The sequence below is a fragment of the Rhineura floridana genome, chromosome 16 (assembly GCF_030035675.1).
Source record: "Rhineura floridana isolate rRhiFlo1 chromosome 16, rRhiFlo1.hap2, whole genome shotgun sequence".
Classification (NCBI taxonomy): domain Eukaryota; kingdom Metazoa; phylum Chordata; class Lepidosauria; order Squamata; family Rhineuridae; genus Rhineura; species Rhineura floridana.
In genome coordinates, this window is record NC_084495.1 from 35,950,416 (window position 1) to 35,967,893 (window position 17,478).

Sequence of the window (17,478 nt, forward strand, 5' to 3'; positions counted from 1 at the left end):
CAGTTATGTCTGGTGCCGGCCCTGTCTGTCAGTTTCTGTTCCCTCAGGTTCTCATTGCAATTTTTAAAAAATGAAAATCCTCATGAACAATCTTCAGCTGGCACAAAACATTTAGCCAGCGGCACATATATACCACTAAGTGGCTGTAATTTAGCCCTACCTTGAATCTATTAACGCTATTATTATTACTCATTATTGCATCTCTTGTCACCTGCATTTTCCAAGGTACAGGGTCAGATGGCATGTGTGATTCCTCCACAGTTTTATCCTCACAAAAACCCTGCGATGTAGGTGGGGCAGACAGGGAGTTTAATTGATTCTTAATGGATTGACTGATTGATTGTTGCTGTGAGATGTTTGTCTCTGGATCTCAGTCTTGGGATAGCAGTTCTGCTTTTATAGTTGTTTTATTGGCTGATTTGTTAATTCTTGTTTTATGGGACCTGTGATTTAAAAAAAACAAAAACCCCACACTATTTTGTTTTGTACATCACCCAGGAATTATTGTTCCTGGGTGATTGATAAATGGAAGAAATAAATAAATAAAGATTGTGGCTGCCGGCCCAAGGTCACCAGATGAGCTTCAGGAGCAAAGCATGGATTTGAGCCGTACCTAATTCTAGTACTTGACTTACTATACCACCCTGTCCCTCCTGTTTAATACAGGTTCCAGTTATTACAACTACTACTACTTATAAAAATAATAACCCTACCTCTAAATAATGGAAAACATGAGAGGTACACGTATTATTTCCCCTCCACCTTTTCAAAAATGTCTCTTGTTTTCTTGCAAAATGAAGTCTGGGACAGAAAGGATGAAAGGCGATTTTAAACAAAATTTAAAATCTTCTTTTAAATAAGGTGTTTCTTGAAGTGTGTGCACAGTGCGACTGCTGCAACATTGTTATAACTCCCAGGCTTAGCAATTTATTCTGGGTACTTTCTGCCCACAAACTATAAATCATTTAGAGACTATTTTCATTGCAAAGCTTGTTCTCTGGGAGCTGCGCACTTTATTGATTTCAGTGAAGGGAATTACTAGAGGGAGACAAGACATTTGCCATTTCCATCTGCGATGTGTTTTTCAAAAAATGGGGAAGGGGGGAAGGAGGGAAGGAGGGAGGGAACCTCCCAACACCCTTTAACCAAAGATTACTGGGAAGAAAAAGTCAGATCGCCTTGAAATGTCCTTGTCTCTCCCATTACCCCCCAAAGGATGCTCCAGGAATCCCGTCTCATGTGGCATTTAATCAGAGGACTCAAAACCCAACCCTGTAATTTGGGAGGGGAAGTCAAGGCACCTGCGCTGGGCGCAATTGGGGCCAACAGCTGCTGACCTTTGGTTGTATTTTAAAGGTCACAGAGCATTCAGGAGTGAGAGAAGACCAACAGAGTTCGAAAAAAAGATTCTGCTGTGGATAGGACGGTTCGAAAAAGAAGACGACATCCCAGCTCTCTTGTCGTAAGCAGCCAACGGCGTTTACTGCTTATATATTATGATGTCATTAAGCAGGGGAGTTGGACCTCAAAATTGGGGGCCAAATGTGGCCCTCCAGGCCTTCCTCTCTGGCCCTCAAGGCTGTCTATAGGGCATACACCCCTCACTGGCCCTGCTGTGCCCCCTCCTTGAGTGCTTTTGCCTGGCTGGGCTGTGACCTTCAACTCTGCTCCTGCTCCTTACTTGCCTGCGGGGAGGATCAAGGTGTGTGTGTGTGTAGAAACTACCCTATGATACAAAGATAACATTTACATTCATTTCTCTGCCACTTTTGCCTCTGGCTCCACCCAATCCTGGTATGTGGCCTTTAGAAGGTTGCGCAAAAGGAAGAGCGGCCCTTGGTCTGAAAAGGATTCCCCACCCCTGCTCGAGTTAGTAGTTGGTGGCTGCCATTTTTGTCCCAGAATCCTCCCCAGGACAACATTATGTGATCCTGTAGAGTCATCCTGTAGGTGGATGGCCATGAGTAGTTAGGTGGGAATGTCGCCCAGCAGATGGAAGCTGCGGAGAGGACTGGGAGCAAAAAATAAATAAAAGATAAGCTTGGCCAGGGGGCTAGTTTCATCCCCCAACCAGAGATGTTGCAAGGCATCCTTAAAGTACTCTGACGACAGGCCCGTGACAGAAATTTGCATAAATGTATTGAGCACCTCTGGGCAAGTTAAGATGGCAGATGGTTTGTGTCTGACTGGCGCTGCACTCTGTAAGCAAAGGGCTGAAAATGGGTGGATGCGGCCGAAGATCTTGGGGCTCTAAATGAAAACCCAGGGCCTCTGGAACCCTCTCAAACAATGCCCCTGACCCCCAACCTCAGACATTTCAAGGCTATTTTTTTCCTTCTGACAACTTCATGTGGGCTGTTTTTAGTTCATTCCTTTTCATTTGGGTTTTAAAGCTTTATATTGTATGTTTTTAAATCTGTTGCAAGTCATCTAGAGACCATTGGGTATGCAGCGACCAGCAAGTGAAATAAATAAATAACTTGAGACTCAGTTCTGACTGAAACAGGTTTTGCAGAGGTTATTTGGAAGCATGTGAACATGAGAGGAGCCCTGTTGGATCAGGCTGAAAGGCCCCACCTAGTCCAACATCCTTTTCTCACAGTGGCCAGGCAGATGCTCCAATGAGAAGCCCACAAGCAGGACCTGAGTGCCATAGCACCCTCCTCAGTTGTGATTCCCAGCAACTGGTATTCAGAGGCCACATCCACACCAAACCTTTATCCCACTTTTATTCCACTTTAAACAGTCATGGCTTCCCCCAAAGAATCCTGGGAAGTTTCGTTTGTGGTGCTTAGAATTGTTATAAGGTGCTGTATTCCTCTCATGGAGCTACAGTTTTCCAGAGTGGTTTAAGAGTCATTTCCTCTTCCCAGAAAACTCTGAGATTTGTAGTTCTGTGAGGGGAACAGGAGTCTTCTAACAGCTCTCAGCACCCTTCACAACCTACTCTTCCCAGGATTCGTTGGGTGAACCCATGACGGTTTAAAGTGGAATAAAGGTCTGGTGTGGATGTGGCCAGAGGCATCCTGCAAAACACATTAAGCCAGGGATGATAGAGAGAGAAAAGGAAAGAGCTTTAGGCAGTGAGCTGTTATGGCTCTATCATGCCACCCTTCCACTCTCTCAAAAGCACCCGTCTGTCTTCTCCAGCCAGAGAGGACTAAACCCTGACTCGCTCTCTTCTTGGCACACCTACGCAGCCATTATTTCCATGTCACCCGAAATACATTTAATGGCAAGTGAGCTCTTTCTCTGGAGAGCTTCACCAGGGCTGCGTGTGATATAGGAAGTGAAGCATGTGGGCGTCCATCATTATCTCTGCCCAAAAATAAACCAAACCAATTTGGAAACATTCATTTATTCCCTCACCCCTCACCTCTCCACTTGCTTTGGGAGAGGAATTTTGTAAAGCAAATGACTGTCACACAGAACAACTTCCATGACAAGAATGTACGGGATTTTTCTTACAGTTCCTTTCTCATGACACAAGTCATTTGATAGCTGCATGTTAATGTTCGATAGGGGAAGAAAGCTGAAATGAATTTGGTTTTAACCCCCTTCCCAAATTCTCCTCAAGAGCCTCCTCTGCAAATTTTGATAATCAATATCTGCCACATACTCTGAAACCAGTGGCCCATTTTGCATGACATGAACTATGGTTTGTTAACAAGCAAGAAACATAAACCACAGCTTGATCTTGGCTTATTTTAGTAAACCATGTTTTAACACAAACAGAATTCAGAAGTAACAGGGAAGTCTGTTAGTTTAAAAGGGAAAGTGAAGGAGTTCCAATCTCCTTGTAGCTAGGCCAGAAGAAAGGAATCACCAAATCATAGAATCGTAGAGTTGAAAGGGGCCTATAAGGCCATCAAGTCCAACCCCCTGCTCAATGTAGAAATCCAAATGAAAGTATACTGGACAGGTGCCTGTCCAGCTGCCCCTTGAATGCCTCCAATGTTGGAGAGCCCACCACCTCTGAAGGTCATTGGTGCCATTGTTGTACTGCTCTAACAGTTAAGAAGTTTTTCCTGATGGACAGTTGGAATCTGCCTTCCTGAAACTTGAGCCCATTATTCCGTGTCCTGCCCTCTGGGACGATTGGGAAGAGATCCTGGTCCTTCTCTGTGTAACAACCTTTCAAGTACTTGAACAGTGCTATCCATATCTCCCCTCAGTCTTCTCTTCTGAAGGCTAAACATGCCCAGTTCTTTCAGTCTCTCCTCATAGGGTTTTGTTTCCAGTCCCTTCATCGTCCTCATTGCCCTCTTCTGAACTCATTCTAGTTTCTTAAAGTGCGATGTCCATTAACTGGACACAGTACTCAAGATGAGGCCTGACCAATGCCGAATAGAGGGGAACCAATACTTTGTGCAGTTTGGGAACTATACTTCTGTTAACGCAGGCTAAAATAACATTTGTCTTTTTTGTAGCTGCATCGCACCGTTGGCTCATATTCAACTTGTGATCCACAACAATTCCGGTATCCTTCTTGCATGTGGTATTGCTGAGCCAACTATCCCCCATCTTATAACTGTGTATTTGGTTTCTTTTTCCTAGGTGTAGAACTTTGCACTTATCCCTGTTAAATTTCATTCTGTTGTTTTCAGCCCAATGCTCCCTTTGAATTTTGTTTCTGTCTTTCAGGGTATTAACTATCCCTCCCAATTTTGTATCATCTGCAGATTTGATAAGCATTCCCTGCACCTCCTCATCCGTCGTTAATAAAAATGCTGAAGAGTGCTGGGCCCAGGACCGAGCCCTGCGGTGCCCCGCTCATTACTGCCCCCTAGTTTGAGAAGGAATTCTCGATAAGCATTCTTTGAGGGGAAGTGCAGGACCAGCTGTTCATGCAAGAAGTGTTAGACTGTGGTTTAGTGTTACATGAATGAATGAATGAATGAATGAATGAATGAATGAATGAATGAATGAATGACATGTGAAACAAGCTAGGATGTGACAAGCAGCAGCTTTGGAACCTGATTTGAAATGTATTTGATAGTTTGCACCTGATGGCCCTGAAGGGCTATGGTGTTGCACGGTGCCAAATGAAGAGAGGATGTCTTTAGATCAGGGGTAGATAACCATTTGCCTTCCAGACAAGTTTGACTCCAACTCCCATCATCCCTGACCATTGCCCATGCTCCTTGGGGCTGACAGGAGTTGAACTCCAGCAACATCCAGAGGGCGGTACCTGCCACCTGTCGTAGCCTATGACTCTACAACTCCATTGTTTTCTGGTTTCCAAGAACTGTGGTGCTCAAGGCTGCTAAAAACCAGCTGCGCATCCGGATTTGCTACATGATGATCGTGCTGACTCTGCTGGGATGCCTGGCCATGGTCGTTTCTGGTAAATGGGTAAGAACTTGACCTCACTTCTCAGGCCATGAAATACAGCCTGACTTGGCACAAACATGCCACCCTGGGCTCCTACTGGGAGGAAAGGCGAGATATAAATCAAGTAATAAATAAATAAATAAATGCACACACCTGGGCCTCGTCCACACCATATATTTAAAGCAGTATCATACCACTTTCAACAGTCATGGCTTTCCCCCAAAGAATCCTGGGAACTGTCGCTTGTTCAGGGTGCTGAGATCGGTTAGGAGACCCCTATTCCCCTCACAGAGCTACATTCCCAGAGTTTCCTGGGATTGATTGTCAAATCATGCTGGGAATTGTAGCTTTCCTAATACACCATTTTTATACTCAGTTTTGACTTGTGTACAAATGTGATGCATTTCTGTATGTTATTTTCACTACTATGTACATTTTTATTCACACTTTCTCCTAATATATGCAATTTTGAACATATTGTTTGGTTGAGGAACTTCATCACAAAATTCAGGGAAGTGTGAATTTCAAAGAATAGCCATGTTTTGGCTGATGTGTTGGCTCAAAAAGTGGAGATTCTCATTAAAGTGTAGACAAAAATGAATTTCTTGCCTCATCCCTAGTTAACAGCTCTTGAAATTAAAAATTCTGGAACCTGGATAGATCCTGGGGGCAGAGCCCAGAAGGGAAGGACCAAGGGGAAGTATCTAGATGTTTCTGGACAGGGAACTAAGCATTCATGGATTCTGGATTCCAGTGTGGTTTTTGATAGGCCAGTGGACACACTTCAGCTGTTTCTCGTGGGTCTGAGGGCTGGGTTGACTCTTCACATCAGGAATCAGGCTAAAAAGTAATGACTCTGTGTGGACAAATTGACCTTGCCCTTCCTGGCCACTGACCAGAAAGGAAAAGTAAACCTAATCAGACCATTGTTTGTGTCTGATCAGCTGGCAACTGTGCAAGTCACCAAATGGAGGCCCAGGGCTCTCTTGGGCACAGGGAATGAATTGCCACATGGGACCCTTGCAGTGTTGGTGCTGGTGCTCTGTTGTAGGGAATATTACCAAGCAGATATTCTTATCTTCAAAGGCTCTTAAAAGAGATGAGACGCTGCTAAAGATGAATGCAGAGAAGAAAGCTAACTGGGGAATGGCAAGACAGGAGGAACAGGAAGGAATGGCTGAGAAAACTGAGTAACCATGAAAAGAGAGAATCCCAGAGGATGTGGAGTGGCTCCTATGCAGACAGCCATCAAGCCAATGCTCTTTTCACTCTGTGTCTTGGGCATCTACACTGTGTATACCTAAAAAGGCAACAGTTCCTTCTTTCCATTGTAAATGTGGAGACCTTAATGGAGTCCAGAGGGGAACCAACCTCCAGGCTTCACTATTTCATTCCAAAGTGTCTGTAGGCTGGTTGGCCACTTAAAATGTTTCTCTGTTCCAGACTTGAGTTGGCCAATGGCGAACCCTTTTTGAGCTCAAGGGCCACATTCTGTCATGCATAACCTTCCAGGGGCCACATACCAGTGGTGGGCCGGGGCAAGTGCAAAAGTGGGTAGATCAATCTTTGTACAGTAAGTTATATTCCAGCTGTGCAAAAGTCAGAGGTTTCTACACACACACACACACACCCTCGCACACCCCTCTCTATCTTCCTTCTAGGCAAGCAAGACTCTTATTATTATTATTATTATTTCCATTTATAGACCGCTTACTATCTAAAATATCTCAAGGTGGTTTACAATAGAATACACAAGGTACAATAAAAAAATCAAATTAATTTACAAAGCAAAATACATAAACAATATCCATATGCATAAACATATACATAAACACAGTACTATCACAGTTCAGGGATGCAGACTAGCCAAGGAAAAGCACTGAAGGAGGCTGGTGTGGGTACACATGTGTGTGGCCTGGAGAGAGTCCCAGGGGCCAAACAGAGAGCCCTGGAGAGCCAGATTTGGTCCCTGGGTCTGAGATTCCCACCCTGACTGTAAGCAAGCTCTGGGCCAAAGCAGATATACTACCACTGAGCTGCAGGCTCTTCCTCTAAAAATAAAACAAGATTCCAGTCCTCATGGTCCTGAATTAAGAGCTGATTTAATAGGAACATAGGAACATTGGTTAAATCTAAATCAGTATTGTATGCACTGATTGGCAGCTGCCCTCCAGGGATTAAGGCAGGGGACATTCCCAGGCTTACCTGGAGACTGAAGCTGGGCCTTCTTCATGCAAAGCAGACGCACGATCACTGAGCTACGGCCTTTCCGTCTCCCTGTCACTTTCTCTCTACACAATTGAGCCAATTCTGTGTTTAAATGCCTTCACCTCTTGCTTGGCCACCATATATCATCCGCCTGAGACTCATGTATTTGATTCCTACAGACCACAGGACTTCACTGGCCTCCTTGCGTTCCAGCCCATAAAATGCAGGCTTTGGAGAGAAAAACAAGCAGCCTGGTGGAGAGTGAGGGGACACCAAGGTGCGCTAAACATCCTGGAGTGCATTAATCTGTCACTATAAAGTTTCAAAGTCGCTTTACTGTGCTGTCCAACACCTGCAAAAGCTGGAGATTGTCTAGGGCAGCTGAGATGGAGGGGGGGGAGAGAGAACCTTTGGACTCTTTCTTGTGTCTGCAGATGTACAAGTGGAAGGGTCCTGCTGTTGCTCTTTGCGTGGCAGTTAGGGATGGAAAGAGCTGTCTGTTTCGGCTCTCTCCGTTTCTCATTTTTCCAATGTTAAATTCAGTTCTCTACATGTCTATAGCAATCTGCAATTTAAAAAAAAATCCTCATGAAAATTCTCCACCATATTAGTGTGAATTTCTCCAAAGAGACACATTTTTGGTAGGCAGTTCTGACAAAGGTACTCATTTTTGCAAGCCATTTCTCATCACATCATGCCTTTTTGCATGTTATTTTCACTCATATATTCCTTTTTATGCACACTTTCCCCCAATATATGCATTTTTGTTACTATTGTTTAGTCGGCGAACTGCATAACAAAATTCTAATAAATGCGAATTTCGAAGGACGGCTGTGTTTTGGTTCTCATAATGTTTTGGAAAGTGCGAATTTGATCAATTCTGCTTGAAATGCGAACTGAATCGAAATTCTTACCCAACCCTAGAGACAGTCTGTGTTGCCTTCCCATCATGCATGCTTATGGGAGTGCAGAGGGGGAGCACAATTTCTCTACTCTTCAGGTCACACAGGCAAGCTGCCTTTGCAGCGACGGCCCATTTTCCTTGTTACATACGGACATACGAAGCTGCCTTATAACCAGTCAGACCATCAGTCATCTACACTGCCTGGCAGTGGTTTCAGGTGGGGGGGGGCATTCCCAACCCTACCTGGGCAGGGGAGAGACAGAAGAGCAAGTTGGCCTGTGCCAGCATTTTGATAAGTTTCAAGCAACTTGTTTTTATACACATCAGACCAAAATGTGACACAATCTCTCAGCTTAAGTGCTGCAAATGTAAGCAAATAAGAAATGCGATGTCGTGTTTTCGGTTTTGTTGTTGTTATTAACTGATACCGATTTTGTCATATTCAGGAGTTAAAAAATGTTCATAGATCTTGATAAAAATATTTTGGTTCTGATGGCAGAAGATTACACTGTGTCCTACCAGGTCAGCTTATTATATAAACAAACCACTCCTTTGTTTTTTGTGTGCCTTCTTTCGTTTTCTTGTGTCCTCATCTTTTTATTTTTATTATGACTAGGGCCCTCAACACCATACTGGCTCCCAGGGCCCTCAAAAGCTAGAAGTGGCCTGGGCCTCTCCAGACCTCAGAGAGGTCCTCGTTCTGCTCTCTGGAGCAAAAAAGAATGAGCCTGATCTGTCTTCTGCATAACAGCCCTTCAGATATTTGTTGGCAGCCATCACATTGCCCTCTAACTTTCTCTTTTCCAGGTGACATGGACCCAGCTCTTCCAACCATTCTGCACCATCTTGGACGCTCTCCTCTGAACACGCACTGGTTAGTCAGTGTCCTTCTGAAACTGGAGCCAGTCCTCTAGATGCTTCACCCAGTCTCCCATGAGACTTGTTTCCTTGATTGGTTCAGTGATCTGAGGAGGAGGAGGAGGAATAACACAACCAGGCAGGATGAATACAGAGCCAGTGTGGTGTAGTGGTTAGAGTGTCAGACTAGGACCTGGGAGACCAGGGTTCAAATCTCCACTCAGACATTAAGCTCTCTGGGTGATCTTTTGCTAGTCACCGTCTCTCAGCCTAACCTACCTCACAGGGTTGTTGTGAGGATAAAATGGGGAGCGGGGGGAGAACCACACTCACCAGCTTGAGCACCTTGGCAGGCTATAAATGCAATAAATAAGTTTGAGACTGGAACAGGAGGGGGGACACATCTGCACTGCCAAGCAGCCTCCAATTTCTTCTGCACCAGGATATTAATAACACCATGCCAGATGTCCTTGCATTTCACGTGCTTTTCCGCTGACAACTTGACATGAAATTTCTCATTCTTTTTATTATGCAACCCAGCAATTCAGACTTTCTCATAAGATGTAGCTGTGGCACACGGTGGGCTTTCCTCCCCCCCACGCCTCACACAATAGTTACTTTTTTGCTCTCATTGCAGCAAGAACATCTCTTTTTTTTAACAACAAACAAAACAAACTGGTTTACTGGCTTCCGGCTGCTGAGATCCAGATTCCATTGCCTTTTATTTCCACAGCTATAAAAGTCTGCCAATGCAGGGCTCTGGAAAGGCTGACAATTTTCTCCCAGTGTGGCTTTTGTGTGCCTTTAGAGGTCTGTGTGGTGCACAGGCATAGGTTATCTCTGGAATCACCTGCTTATTTACAAGTGAGGTGGCTGAACAACCATTTACAAGAGTGCAGAAGCCAACCCCACAGGTAAGTGGGAGCACTCGTCCCAAATCAACATGAGCATCCTAGAACTGAAAAGCATCTCTCTCTCTCTCTCTCTCTCTCTCTCTCTCTGCAATTTCTTAGCAACTCTGCCAGACCAGGGAACAGAGTTCACCTTCCAAACTCTGCTCACATTTGCTGTCCCCCAGCATGGCCAACCTAAGCCTAAAAAGGACAACCTAGCACTCGTGGACATCCAATGAAGATGAAGGTTGGAAGATTCAGGACAGGGGGAAAGAGGTACTTTGTCACTCAGCACATCATTAAATGGTGCAATTAGCTCCCCACAGCCACCCACTCGGATGGCTCTTCAAAGGGGGGTGAAACAAATTCATGGGAGATTAGGCTATCCATGGCTCCTAGCCCTGAGGGCTGTGTTCTGCTTCCATGTCAGAAGCAGCATGCCTCTGAATACCAGTTGCTGGCAACTGCAGGAGGTAATTTCATGATGCTTGGGGAAACACTGTCGTTTGCAGACATACAAAAAGTCTTTGAAAACCGATCTAAGAGTTTAAAACAAAACGGAAAAGCCCAGGAGGAGTGAGCACACTCAGGAGCCATGGAATCTTGCATGTGAATTACAAAAGAAAAACAGAAAATAGGGGTGGGGGTGGAATGGCCTGTGTGTGGAACCCTGAGCAGGAGTGCTGCTGTTAGGAGGTGAGGATTAGGGATGGGTGAGGATTTTGATTCAGTTTGCATTTCAAGCAGAATTTATCAAATTCGCACTTTCCGAAACAATTTGAGAACTGAAACGCAGCCATCCTTTGAAATTTGCATTTATTAGAATTTTGGGATGCAGTTCAACCAAGATGGCAGCAGGGGCATGAGCCCCTTAGGGAAGCCTCGGCCACCATCTTGATTGATGGCAGGTATGTACACGAAGTGCGCACAGCATCCACTGCAACGGGAGAGGTAGGTGGGGCGTGCAGGCAGGCGTCACAGGCCTGCGCGGTTGTATGGGGGGGCTGGGAGCTCCCTCACTGTGATCAGTGGCAGGGTCAGGAGCCAATGCTGCTGTGGATAGAGGAATGAGAGCGCTACCCTCCCATCCTAAGGAGGGCCCCTTCAAGGGCCCCTGGGAGCCTCAGGGGCCTTCAGCCAGGGCCCGACTTGGCCACCTTCTGGCGCCAGCCCTGATAAGGGGCAAGACAATCTTTCAGGTATCCTGGTCCCAGGCCATGGGTCTTCCCTCCATCCCCAAGCTGTACCCCTCATTCTCCCTCCCTGGGTGCTTTTGCCTGACTGGAATGTGACCTTGGGCTGTGAGAATGCCTCTTGCTCACCTGGGTGGGGGGTGGAGAGGGGTATGGAGCAACCTCTGACTTTTGCCTAGTTGGAATGTCATCTACTATACAAGGTCAAGAGAGTCACACCTGTTGCTCCACTCACCTTCCCTTCTGATTACATCCTCCACTGGCACACGGCCCCTGGAAGGCTGCTTACAAGGCAATGTGGCCCTTCGACTGACAAAGGTTTCCCACCCCCGCTCTAGAGGATTCTGGGCTGACAATATGGCTTTTCTATCTGATGCTGTGGGCCCTTCCAGACTTCCTTTTGGACAAGTAGGTCGCTGCCTCACCAACCTCAGGCTGCCCTCCACCAGCCCCCGCCTGCCTGCCTGCCTTCTTGCTTTCATCCAGCCCAGGGGGTGGCAACCATGCCTGCCAGCTTCCTCATCCCTGGTCTCAGTGGTGCCCCTTGTAAAAGGTTGCAGGGACAGGGAGGGGAACAAAACTAGAATGAGTTGGCTCTGCCTGCCATTGGCTCTGCCTCCTGCGATGGGGCTTCCTGCCTTCCGCTCCACCAAGTCCCAGAGGGCACCAGCCACAACTGCATTCAAGATGATTTGTGCTCATGATGCTATCGGGGCGGTCACATACAACATTGTTTTGGGGCTGTCACACTGCATCATTTCCAATCAGTGTATAATCCCATAATTTTATATGCCACAAACGTTCTGGTTATTGTCCCACTTTTGTTGCGCTAGAGCCCCTTCAGACAGCAATCACATGGTGGCATTGGGGAAGCATCGCAGAGCAACTAATAAAGCCACCACAAGTGCAGTATTATTGTGTCAAGAAGATGACACAATCCCCAACAATTTGTTGACACAAATCAACAACTAATGCACTACTATTGTGTCAGGAACATGTTAGAGAATACATCCATAATGAAATATGTGTCTGCAGGGTAGGGTTGCTATATTGCCCGGTTAGCCAGGTTTTATTTACTTTTATGCTGGCTAGTCATGCTACCAAATGCCCACTTAGCCCATTAGGTGGCCCGGATTCCCAGCTTTCATTTTTTTAAAAAGCAAGTTTCTAGCCCTTTTGGATCCAGAGATACAAGGCAAAATGTGGAGGGAGTTTCCTGCCCATTTTGTGAGAAATCAGCCTACTCCCACCTTCCATTGTCCTGGGAAAATCAACCATTTTAGTCTGCCTGCCTGCTGCATATGCAGAAACTGCACATGCTCACTTGATCAGCACATGCAGCTCTGCCCCTTACCCAAAGACGTTTGGGTTGAGACAGCAAGGAGAAGCAGCCTTCATCTCAATTGCCTCTGTGTCTCAGGGTATGTGCAGTGGGAGGGTCTGCCTGCCATCATAGGAGATGGAATAAAGGGGTTTGAATCCCTCTCCTGAACAAATACAAGATATAAAAGCATACCTCTCTCAGAGCTTGGAAGATTACTTTTTAAAAGTAATAAATTACAGTTACAATTACTTGGCCCAAAAAAGTAGTAATTACCGTTACAATTACAATTGCTCTGAAAGTAACTGATTACTTTACTTTTCCTCCAAAGTAATCGCTACAATTACATCTCAGTTACTTAAAAAAACACCTACAAGGTGCTGGCCTTGGCTGCTGCACATCTAAGTAGCCTAAAACAACATTAAAAATAAACAAACACATACAGAGGTAGTAGAATAATTATTTTTATTCATAAGATAGCAATGGTGGTCTCTCCGCTGGTAAGGGTGGTGGGGAGGGAGGCAGAGGCCACTACTCAGGTCTTTGCACACCAAACCAAGTGCAACCCCCCGTCCCCCACTCAGCCAGCCAGCATAATCTCTCTTACTTAACCACCTCCCGGGCCCTGCCCTGCCACTAACTAAGGGACACTCACTCAAGGAAACATTTTCCCCTGAGATGCAAAAAAGTTAAAATAGTGCATTACTGCAAATGTAGCACAGTAGCCAGAGAGGGTGGTGGAGGCGACTTTGTGTGCCAAGTGCAAACACAGTATATATATATGTTGGTATGTTGGCAGCTGATGAAGGCGGAAGCTGAAACATTTTGTTAATATAATAAAAACCTCTGTTTGGTTAATCACACACACGCACACACACACACACACACAGAGACAGACAGACAGACAGAGTGGAGGTGACTTTGTGTGCCAAGTGCAAACACAGTATTCACACACACACACACACACACGTTGTCATCTTTCACCTCCACAGTTCTTTATCTCCATTCTGCTGCTGCCTCCTTCCCCTCCTTTATTCATGTTCTTGACCTCTGGATTCTTTTCCCCTCCACTCCATTCTTCACCACCACTATCCATTTTTTTAAATAATTGTTTTCTCCACTCCACCCCGTCTCACTCTCCGCCTCCTCCCTCGTCGCCTCCTGCCCATCCACAGAGCATGAGGAAAGAGCGATGCTGCACAGAAGCCCAGTTTGAGGCACATGATTTTCATCCACAAATCAAAGGAGCAGAAGACTTCCTCTGCTCCCCCCAAGTAATGCCTGAAAGTAATTCTGGAAATGTTACAATTACTCCACAAAAGTAGTAAAATTACTCCTAGTTCTATTACAATCAAAATGTAAAGGAATTACCCACTCGTTACTCAAAACAGTAATGAATTACAAGTAATTTGTTACTTGTAACTAGTTACTTCCAAGCTCTGACCTCTCTGCAGAAAAGGTTGTGGTATTAGCATTTGCTTTTATCAACTTTGCCTCCTCCCCCTGTTAAATGGTGCTTACTCCCAAGTAAAGTTGCACTGGAGTGCTGCCGCCTCACTCACCCTGTTGTCCAGCAGAACCTCTGTTCAGCAATTCAGAAAAGGCTAAAAAGAATTTTTAATACATATCCTTCTTCAAAATGAATGGCAGGCATCTCCCCACCAAAGATCACCATAGTTCATTTGCTCCCCAAAGATGGATAGTTGATGTGTGCGCGTGTATGAGTGTGTACATATATACACACACTTGCTAGCACTGCTGGCCAGGTCTCTACAATTCACTGCATTTTTAATTATTATTTTTTTTAAAAGAGGTCCAGCACTCAAGTCTCCAGCAAATTTCAGCCTTTATCATAGAAGGCTACGTTTCCCCTCTCCCTGATCTGGTATATGAGCATAAGTGTACTAAAGACACTTCTCACATGCTCAGACACTAAGTTGATTGATTGACCTGATATATTGAAATATTTTTTTCCATCTGCATTACAATTGTAGTGATGTAGTCATTTCACATTTCCTAATTGTTTGTACAGGCACCCTCTCAGTCACAATATTGCTTTTAACTGATGCTTTGCTGGGTTTTTGTGTTATGCTGGCTTTTTATACTGCTGCATTGACTTGTTTTATGTTTGTTTCCATTTTCTGTTTTTATCATGCTTTTACATTGATTGTGTATTTTTATTGTTTTCATTATGCCTGTAAGCTGCCCTGAACTCCTTTTTTAACAGTGGAAGGGCAGGATATAAATCCTCTTAATAAATTAATATTTCATTGTGTTCGAAATTAGAGTCTAGGCATTTAAGGCTGAAAAAGTAAGGTTGTTCGTTTTTTGTTTTAAAGATTCCTCACATCCTCCCCCAGTTTTTGGTAATAATTACTAGGCACAAAAACAAAACAACTGGAGAATGCAACCATTAACATGCTTAATTTACATAATTAGCAAATAATTTCCATAATATGCAAATTAGCCTGCCCGGATTTGTGGAATTGGAATATGGCAACCCTACTGGCAGAGCCCTCAGAAGTAATTTGGCTGAGACACAGAGACAGGAAAGTTCTAGAGTAACACACGCAATTGTTTCCCTTTTGCCTGTATGTTCTCTGCCTTTGCTGTCCTCATTTGTGGACCCAAGAGTCCGGCGCTGCGACTTGCGTTCCCTTGGGTTTCCATGGAGGAATCTTGTCTCTAGTGCTAATGTATTATATTACACTTCACAGAGTTGTCTTTGCAGCTTCCCAAGCTGATTAAATATCTGTTATTAAACACATAAGCAATCATGCCCACAGGACTGGCAAATCAATGCTGAAATGTCTGGCTCGGATCTGGATTCCTGTGGTGCCTACACAAAATTACTTGTGTGAAAACAAGAGTTCTTAATACCGCTTTTTCAGCACTACTTCCAAAAATGCCCTGAGGAGATTTCCTTGGTATATCGAGTACAGATTTAAACATTTCTCTCTCCAAACTGGCCACCAAGTAAGTTCATGGTATTGTAACTTTGCTGTCAAATGATGGACAGGCAGAGGTCTAGAGGAGCACCCAGAAAGCTGTAAAACAACAGGTGAAAGTTGAACGAGACCATCTCTACGATACAGCCCGCTATCTAAAGCATGCGGGCGCCTCCTTGCAGAAGAGGATCACTGAGAGGTGGGCATACCTGTCTGCAGGAGGAAATCATGATGAGCCCCTCCGCTTTGCTTTCCGAACTACCCTGCTGCATGGCAGAGTTTGCGTTCATTCATTCATTCATTCACACAGTTTACCCACTGGACGAAAAACAAGACCTGCAAGATGCTCAAATCGTAGAATTATAGAGTTGAAAGGAGCTTTGGGGGTCATTTTGGTCAAATCCCTTTTTAGCCCAAAGGCCTCATTTCCTTTTCAGCAAACTTCCAAAGGCGACATGCCAGTGGTGAAAGAAACAGAGAGCAAAAAGGAGGAAGAGGAGGAATTGTTTGTGGTGTGCCAGTGGTTTCCCAGGGCATAGGACCCTGCTTGTCCTGCAAAATGAAACAAGCCAAACATTCATTTCTGGTCAGTTCTTAGCATTATGAAATATTTCCTAAAACTGTCAACTGCCGCATTAGGAGCCTAGCTGGAAGAAACAGGGAGGGAAAAATCCATTAGGCAGGTATGGCAGGAAAAGTCAGTGTGCTTTTAATGTCCCAAATGTATTAGCCGCTGCTGCCCAAGCAATAAGAAGCAAGGACACAGTCCTCCACCCAAAAGTGGTTCCCTAATTTCATGGGCAAATGCTGACAAAAAGAATATATATTGCTGACCTGATTTCCAAAGAGACCCCGTGATGTTAAAGAAATGCAAGGATGTTATAGAAGGCATAAACCAGGGTGACATTTTCTTTTCCGTTGGGCCTTTGATTCCCAAAGTGGTGTGTCTAAGTGGATATATTATGCAGGGACGGTGATAATTGGTGTTAAGTCATTATCCAAGCTGTTTAATTTGATGTTGCTCTATAAATGAATCAGCGTTTATTTGCATGCATATTTTGGGGAGAGAGAGATTTAAAAAAACACACAGAATTCCTAGCAACATAATGATGTTATGATGACACTAACAGGAAAAAAAAATTGCAGCTGCCATTCAAAGCATAACTGCTCACTCACTAAAAAATAAACATTTTATAATGCAGCAAAAGAAAAAAGACAGAAGACAAGAAAGTGTATGGAATCTGTCTAATCGAAATCATTGATCCCCAAAAGGAGCCTTGGATAAGCAACAACAGGGTAGAATTTCCTACAAGGGATGAATCATAGGCTCTTGACATTGCTGTAGGCCTCAGTTAAGTGTCATTCACCTTACCCAGATTTCAGGGGCAGACAATGTGGTGCCATCCAGATGTTGATGATCTCCAACTTCCATTAGGCCCAGCAAGCATGGCCAATGGCCAGGGAGTTGATCAACATCTGGATTATTCATCCCTTGTAGAAAATTCTATCCTAATTATTTACATTGCTGTAGGCGTCAACTAAATGTCTCATTCACTTTTCCATATTTCAGGGGTGGACCATATGGTGCCTTCCAGATGTTGATGGACAACTCCCATCATCCCTGACCATTGACCTTGCTTGCTTCTTTGATGGGACTTGAAGTCCAGCAGAATCTGGAGGCCCGCTCATTGGCTACCACTGCTGTATGTGAAGGGTGGCCAACTGGCCCAAATATGTTCTTAAAAGAAAGATACATACCTGCTGGATCCTTCTTAGGGTTGCCAGGTTCAGGGCCTGAGACTGCTCCTGTATCTTGAGG